The sequence below is a fragment of the Gavialis gangeticus genome, unplaced genomic scaffold (assembly GCF_001723915.1).
Source record: "Gavialis gangeticus isolate Ggan-Ray unplaced genomic scaffold, GavGan_comp1, whole genome shotgun sequence".
Taxonomy (NCBI): Eukaryota; Metazoa; Chordata; order Crocodylia; family Gavialidae; genus Gavialis; species Gavialis gangeticus.
Window position 1 is genome coordinate 6,248,849 of NW_017729028.1, and position 8,116 is coordinate 6,256,964.

The window sequence follows — 8,116 nt, forward strand, 5'->3', positions numbered from 1 at the left end:
CCCACTTGGTTGGAGGGTAACAGAGCAGGCCCTATGAGGAGAGGCTGAGGGAGCTGAACCTGTTCAACCTCAACAAGCAGAAGCTGAGGGGGGATTTGGTGGCTGCCTACAAACTCATCAGGGGAGATCAGCAGCAAATAGGAAAGGTCCTATTCCCCCCAGCAGCACCTGGGGTGACAAGGAACAATGGCCAGAAACTGCTGGAGAACAGGTTCAGGTTAGAGATTAGGAGGCACTATTTCACTGTTAGGGTAGCTAGGATCTGGGACCAACCTCCTAGGGAAGTGGTCCTTGCTCCTACCTTGGGTAAATTCAAAGAGGTTGGATGAACACCTGTCTGGGATCACGTGATCCCAGCGTGTGCTCTGGCCAGTGACAGGGGGGTTAGACTAGATGACCTATTCAGGTCCCTGCTGACCCCAAACTACTATGACACAACATGCAATGTCTTAGCTACTCTGACACCACACACTCTTACTGAAGGTAATCAAACAAAATAAAATAGTATGCAATACTAAAGTTGAATGCTATAGATACAAAGGCTTATGAGAACCATGTGGTCTAACTCACCAGTAAAAATAATCACATTGGGCATTTATACGCATACATTTGTCTGAAATCAGTGTCTGACTCAACTGAGTCTGCTCCGCACACGAGCTGACGTGCCCGGTGCCGAGTCATGTGCATTTGTATAAATGGTGAAATGTGTGTCAGTGTGGAGAAAATGGCAGTGGTACACTTCTGAACTTAAAATACCTTCGATGCGTTTTAGTTAAAAGCGCGCCGCCACCATTTTCTCAGTGCTGGGCACATTTTGCCATTTATACAAATGTATGTGCACAGCATTGGGGGCATTTAAAAGCGTGCAGCACAACCATGTGTACAAATGCCCACCAAGACTTTTTCTTGCCCTCTGATCTGAACAGGGAGACCTCTACGTCTCTCTGGAGCCCTAATGATTTTCAACGGGATCTTCTTAGATGGGAGCCTGTTACCTCTTTTCTTTCACTGCTTCTTGACCTGTGTCTTGTGTTAAAACTCCTTATAAAAAGAGGCTATCAGTTTTCCCTTTCACACAGCTCTCTCACACAAAGGACAAAAACAAATTAAGAGGCAGGTGAGTGTGCTTGCAAAACTGAAAATGCAGGCTCAAGGACCGCAGGGAAACACCGTGGCCCCATTTCATTTTAATATTAAAAGCACTTGCAAGCCGACAGAGTCCTCTCTCATAGGCAACAAAATAAAGGAAAACAACTCCATTCCCATTATACCTACAAAGGCTATGAGCTAGAAATGGACCTTAACACAAGACACCCATGAGGTAAACATATACTTAACACAGCAAAACACGCAGCTGTTTTAAGCTGTGCATTAACACGCCCTATGACAACAGGGCTGGGGGGAGGTTGCTGTGGTGCAAGAGAAGGGTTTTTCTTACTGATATCTGCTACCCTCGGCCTGGGCAGTCTGCCCCGAGGCTGGGCTGCCCTCCCTCCACCCCACTAGGAGATCAGCAGCGAAATCGCGGTCTCCATCAGTCCGGGAGCGAACAATGCCCGCCGGCTCGGCCCCGCCAGGGCAAGAGGCCGCCCGCGTCCCTCTCCCTCCGCCTCCGAGCTCCACACGGTTTCTTCCTTTGTTTGCTGCCCGGAAGCGGCAGGACTCACCCGCGGGTGGCTGGGCGCTGTGACCAGGGCGGCGGCGGCGGCGGCGGCGACTCGATGCGCTCCTCACCCCCGCCGGGCGGCGACGGCCATCTTGCCTGTGCGCTCCCCGCCCGACCGGCCGCGCTCACGTGACCCCGCCCCGAGTCCGTCTGTCAGTCTGGGTGGAGCAAGGCGGGAGCGGCGGGGACCCGGCCAAGAGCCGCTCTCCCAGGTCTCAGTCGTGAAATTGTACTGGAAGCCCAAGATGATCGTATCTGCTGAAAAACTATCGTACACTCAGAAATATATGCAAATATGTCTTCTTGACTTTATAGTGCTCGCTGTCACTCGCCGCGAGTCCGGAAGAAATGCAAGCCTCCAGGCCTCCGATGGTTCAGGGACGGAGGTGGCGGCCTGTGGGCCTGACACGAAAAGAAATGCAAAACTGTAGGACTGATGGTTCAGAGATGATACCTCTTATTAGACCAACTAAGAAATCGCAAAAAAAAAAAAAAAAAAAAAAAATCATCTTTTTTTTCTGCAAGCTTTCAGGCTCACACACCCTTCTTCAAGCTCAGGGAAAATTAAAGGGAGAAAAAAGTACCCATAGGTAGAAAATAAACTTCTTTGCACAGAGGAAGCTGAAGGTGGAAGTCTTTCTGGACTGGCCTGAGGAAGGGCATTTGCGACCAACAGCTTGCAGAAGAAGATTTTTTTTTTTTCTTGTTTGCGATTTCTTAGTTGGTCTAATAAGAGGTATCATCTCTGAACCAAGAGTCCTAAAGTTTTGCATTTCTTTTTGTCTCAGGCCAACACAGCTGCCAAATACATCCCCGAAACATCCGAGTCTTGAAGCATTTCTTTATTTTGAGGCAAGCTCTCATAAAAAGTACCGACAGCAAAACTACAAGTTTCTCTGCTTTTTGGCTCAGATCAAGTGTAGACGTGTTCAGGTGGGGACACCCGAATCCCAAGACCTCGGGCTTGGGCCTGCACGTCAGATGCCTGCCCATGGATTTGCAAGCATCTGAAATCGTAGGACGAGAGGCTGGGATGGAGGATGCTCATGCCAGAGAAGACATTTAGAAGGATTGAGCTGTGCCTTTTCAATTGATAATGGTTTTTGAAACGATTGAGTTGTGCTCAGTCAATGATTTGGAACTGATTTGTCTGATTTGACCTGGAACACAAAATATATTATTAATTAAAAAAAAAAAAAGTTGGGTGAGACTCAGAGGGTGTGTCCAGACCAGCACAGCCATGCAGTATGTAGCACTGCAGACACATTTGCAGTGCCACATAACACACAGGCCGGTGTTGTCTGTGCTATAAGGGAGCACTTCCCAAGCATGTGCTGCACCATTTTTTTTTCTGCAGATTTTTTTGACCCCTGGACATCCAGAGGTCAAAAAAAAAACACCACCACAAACCCACGGAAAAAAACAAAAAAAACAAGCAACACACATTCAGCCAGCATGCACTGCTGAAAAGCGGAGCTGGCTTGCCCAGAGCCGTGCTCTGCTGCCAGCATCACCACAGCTGCAGCTCGGGGAGGACCCCAGACCCCAGATAAGGCTGTTGGGGCCAGCACAGTGCAAGGTGCACCACCGCTGCTTGTCCCCAGGGAGCCAAACATCCATGCACATCTGAACACACCCACTGAGTGTGATTTAGGTTTTCCATATGCTACAGCAATTAACTGCCTGAAAACTGAGTGTACATTTTGAACACTTTTACTATTATTGATCATACACCCTACAAGGTTGAAATTATTGTACAAATATGATAATTATCATACACCTGGCAACACTGAGGGACAGACAAGGGCAGCAAGGGGGAGGAATGACACAGAGGGGCTGAGGCCATGACAGACAGAGGGCTAGATAGCGTGGGGGGCAGGCAGAGGCCTACTCCATTTAGAAAAGAAAAGCTTGAGGAGGGACAGGAGACAAATAGGAAGCAGCTAAGAGGGACTTGCTGTCAACTCTGTCTCCCTTCAGAGGAAGGAGGGGCCCAGCAGGAAACAAGCAGACAGTAAGTTTAAAACTAACTAATTTTTCACCTGTGAGACACAGGAGACAGGTCACATTGGCCTCAGGGCTGAGCCAGCACATGGCAGTTCTTGTGTTAGAGCTGAGACCCACTGGGAAAACGCCAGCTCTTCACTGCCCCCCACTGCTTCATGGACTACAGAAAAATGCTAGAGCCACTTTCCTGCTGCAAAATCCCAGCAGAGATGCCCCAGCTGGGCAAAATCTCCAGGTTTATCATGTGCACCAGGTCTGCATGCCCAGCAGTGCTGACACTGCCTGGCACCCCACAGCCTGCTCTCAAGGCACCACAAGGTGCTGCAGCACCCTGGTTGGGAATCACTGCTGTACACCAAGCTCAGGGCTGTGGGGCAGGCACATGTGCGCACATGGGGCCTAACTGGAGCTGGGGCTGGATGACCAGGGACCTAATCAAATGGCAAATTTTTCATTTTTAACGGAGACCATGATTGATTTGAGGCCGTTTCCACAAAAAGAAGCGCTCCCCACAATTTTTGGCAGAATCACTGGGCAGGGGGGAAAAAACAACTTACTGAAAATCCTGAGGGATAGCCAACATCCTGAGGGATAGCCAGCAGGTAGACCCTGCTTGACCAATTTCATTTCCTTCTATGACCAGGTGACCTATCACCTGGACAAGGGAAAAGAGATTAATGTCATATATCTTGACTTCAAAAAAGCCTTCCATCTGGTATCCCATGATCACCTCTTGGTGAAGCTCGCCAGTTGTGGCCTTGGGTCCACCACGATCCACTGGCTGGGAAATTGGCTCCATGGTCGTACCCAGAGGGTGGTAATTGATGGAAGTCGATAGTCATGGTACCCTGTGACCAATGGGGTCTCCTAAGGCTCTGTCCTTGGACCCATATTGTTCAACATCTTCATTAATGATGTGGACATTGGAGTCAGAAGTGGACTGGCCAAGTTCGCCAATGACACCAAACTTTGGGACAAAGCATTCACACTAGAAGACAGGAGGGTGATCCAGGCTGACCTGGACAGGCTCAGCAAATGGGCAGACGAGAACCTGATGGTGTTTAACACTGAGAATGCAAGGTTCTCCACCTTGGGAGACAAAACCTGTAGCACCCTTATAGGCTCAGCAGTGCTATGCTGGCTAGCACCATGGAAGAAAGAGACTTGGGGGTCATCATTGACCACAAGATGAACATGAGCCTGCAATGCGATGCTGCGGCAAGTAAAGCGACCAAAACGCTGGCTTGTATCCATAGATGCTTCTCAAGCAAATCCCGGGATGTCATTCTCCCCTTGTACTCAGCCTTGGTGAGGCCGCAGCTGGAGTACTGCGTCCAGTTTTGGGGTCCACAATTCAAAAAGGATGTGGAGAAGCTTGAGAGAGTCCAGAGAAGAGCCACGTGCATGAGCAGAGGTCAGGAAAACAGACCTTAAGACGACAGGCTGAGAGCCATGGGGCTCTTCACAGCCTGGAAAAGCGCAGGCTCAGGGGTGATCTGATGGCCATCTACAAGTTTATCAGGGGTGACCACCAGTATCTGGGGGAAAATTTATTCACCAGAGCGCCCCAAGGGATGATGAGGTCAAACAGTTATAAACTCCTGCGAGACCGTTTCAGGCTGGACATAAGGAAGAGTTTCTTTACTGTCTGAGCCCCCAAGGTCTGAAATAGCCTGCCATCAGAGGTGGTTCAAGCACCTACATTGAACACCTTCAAGAGTAAATTGGATGCTTATCTTGCTGGGATCCTATGACCCCAGCTGACTTCCTGCCCTTCGGGTGGGGGGCTGGACTCCATCTTCCGAGGTTCGTTCCAGCCCTAATGTCTATGAAATCTATGAAAATGAAATGCTCCCAGTGGGAGCCAGCAGCTCTCACAGCCACTGGCACACAAAAAGGGAGACAAGCTGGCAGCAGCCCCCTCCTCCCTCCACCACTGATTGGCCAAGAGGACACCTCCGCCAGTTAGCAATGAGGAGTGGAACAATGTGAATGGCAGCCCTCTCAACCAATCAGTGGTGAGGAGAGGGGCCACCGCTGGAGCCGCTCAGCCAATCAGTGGCATGGGGGAAGCGCCTTCACTGCAAAAAGAATGGCAGCAGGCGCCACAATCAACCTGCAAAAATCAAGCCACCTGCCTCCTTGATTTCAGCCCTCCTCTGAAGGGCTCAGGCATCCGACACTGAGGTGCTTCAGTCCTTTGTTAATTCCAGCCCTTTGTCCTTCTCTAGACTCTACGGTGTTGTCCCTACAGAACCACATTTGTAGGGCGGACGGGGTGGGGGGTTTAGTTCAGTGGTACACACACACCAGAGGTACATGGCCCTTTGGCAAGGAGTGCATGCTTCAATTTGGCTTCTGGTCAACACAGTGTGTAGCAGCACTCCCATGCATTGACCTGGGTGCACATGGAGAAATACGTCTAGTGGGCTGCTGCACAAGCAGCAGTATTTTGCAGGAAAGGAGTACATAGACAAAAAACAGTTTGAAAAACCATGGATCTCATCCGGGGTGACCAACCTGCAACACATATGCACACAGGCATGCTAGATCAGGGACAAGACAGAAGCAGAAAAGGCAGGAAGTGAAGCAGAAGGCAGAGCAGACAAGTGCAAAGTAGGACTGCAGAGGAAGAAGATTGGAATAGCAACTGGGGAGGGTGTGGAGCTAATTCAGGGCATGCCTGCCCAAAAGGTTGGCCCCCACTGCTCTAGTCAACCCCACTGCTAGAGGCGGGACCATCCCTAGGTAAACAAACTATCCCAGCCAAGTGTTTATGCAGCTTAAACTTAGAAACTCCAAATGATGGAATTCCCGCCTCTCTAGGTAATGGAATCTGACACTTAACCATTCTCAGAGTTCGGAAGTTATTCCTACTATCCAACATGCTGCAATTTCAAACCTTTACTTCTTTTCCTGCCTGTGGACACAAAATGAGTCAATCAGTCACCAGCCTCTTTATAACAACCCTTTTAGTATTTGAAAATCATCAGCAAATTCCTTCCCTACCCCACTCTGCCTCCTTCTCCATTCTTAATACACCTCTAATCACTTCTATTTCTCTCTACTGGATTCTTTCTGTCCCCATCTTTCTTGAAGAGCAGTGCCCCAAATTGGACACTCCACATGGGGCCTCACCTCTGCTGGCTAAAGGCTTAAAGCATTCATCTCATAGGCCATGTCCACACAAACATGGACATTTGATTCTCTGGGGACAACGAGCAGAGGGACACCTTGTGCCACTACTAGTTGTTCCTGGGGAACGCCTGTGCCATGCATGCTCTGGCACACAGCAGGTTACCTTGGATGGGGTAGGGGAAGCTGGGGCCAACACAGATCTGGCCCGCAGCTGGAGCATGGCTTTGGCCAGACAGGCTCTGGTTTTGAGTGGTGCCACTGGTTCTTTTTTGAGCAGTTTTGACCTCTGCATATCCAGGGGTCAAAAAACCCCTGCACTGCTCCCTTGCAGCACAGAGAACAGCTGAATGTGCAGCATGTGGTAACACAGATATGTCTGTGGTGCCATATACCGCACAGCCACGCTCATCTGGATGCAGCCATTATGTCCAAACAGATGTCTGAACACCTTCTTCAATTTGTCACATTGAAAAATATATATGCAACAGAGTTAGACTGTTTGTTGCCCAAGCTAGGGATACCTGGTTTTCAGAGTTTGTAAGGTGTCATTTACCTTGCATTTTGTGTGCTCTAAGCAATGCATATCAATATCAGAATGGGTGCATATGGTCCACCAAAAGCAAAATTGTTCAACAAGCAGTTACCTCCTTTCTCTATCCTCCCTACACCTGGATTTATATTTGTATAGGTTGATAGACTATCAGCAGGGATTGCTTTTTAAAAAAAATAGTAAAAGATTCAAATCAAGTCCTCAAGTAACCCAATATGCCCAATATGAAACTTGGCCTCTACAAAAAAGTCTTTTATCCACTCACTACATGCTACCTGCATTTATCACTCTGTGACTGCTTTCTGTTTTTTGTAGGAGGGAGGCATGGGAGAGAGAGAAGCAGGGAGATCATGAGAGGAAGAGAAGAGAGTTTCAAATACAGGACCTTGTGACAAAATTCATATTTTACTACCTGCTGGGATACTGTACTTATGGCACCAATTAAACCACGTTACCCAATTGTTTAAAAAAAATACTTCAGTGCTTGAAATTTAAACATTTGTTTAACTTTTTGACATCTCCCTGGACCTTTCATTTCAAACTATAGTCCAAGATACTCAAAGAAAAATCATACAAAAATAAATCCAAACACTCAATAGCACCCAAACAAAGCTACTAAATGACTGGATCAAGTGAAATAACTGAATAAAAACTTAAACTATAATGGAGTCGACAGAAACATCCCAAGAAGTCATCTATGATTAATTTTAGATGTTAGCTAGAAGAAATGTTTATCTGCTCTGATGTTTTACTGC

At 48.3% G+C, this 8,116-nt stretch overlaps 1 protein-coding gene across 2 annotated transcripts in view; it reads right to left on the bottom strand.

The window, feature by feature from the left end:
• KIDINS220 (kinase D interacting substrate 220) overlaps positions 1–1,686 on the bottom strand; it is a 162,844-nt gene extending 161,158 nt beyond the window's left edge. For both annotated transcript variants that reach the window (XM_019520724.1, XM_019520723.1), the window contains exon 1: positions 1,668–1,686. The gene's annotated coding sequence lies outside the window, so the exon portion shown is untranslated. The remainder of the gene's footprint in view (positions 1–1,667) is intronic.
• Positions 1,687–8,116: the final 6,430 nt, after the last annotated feature.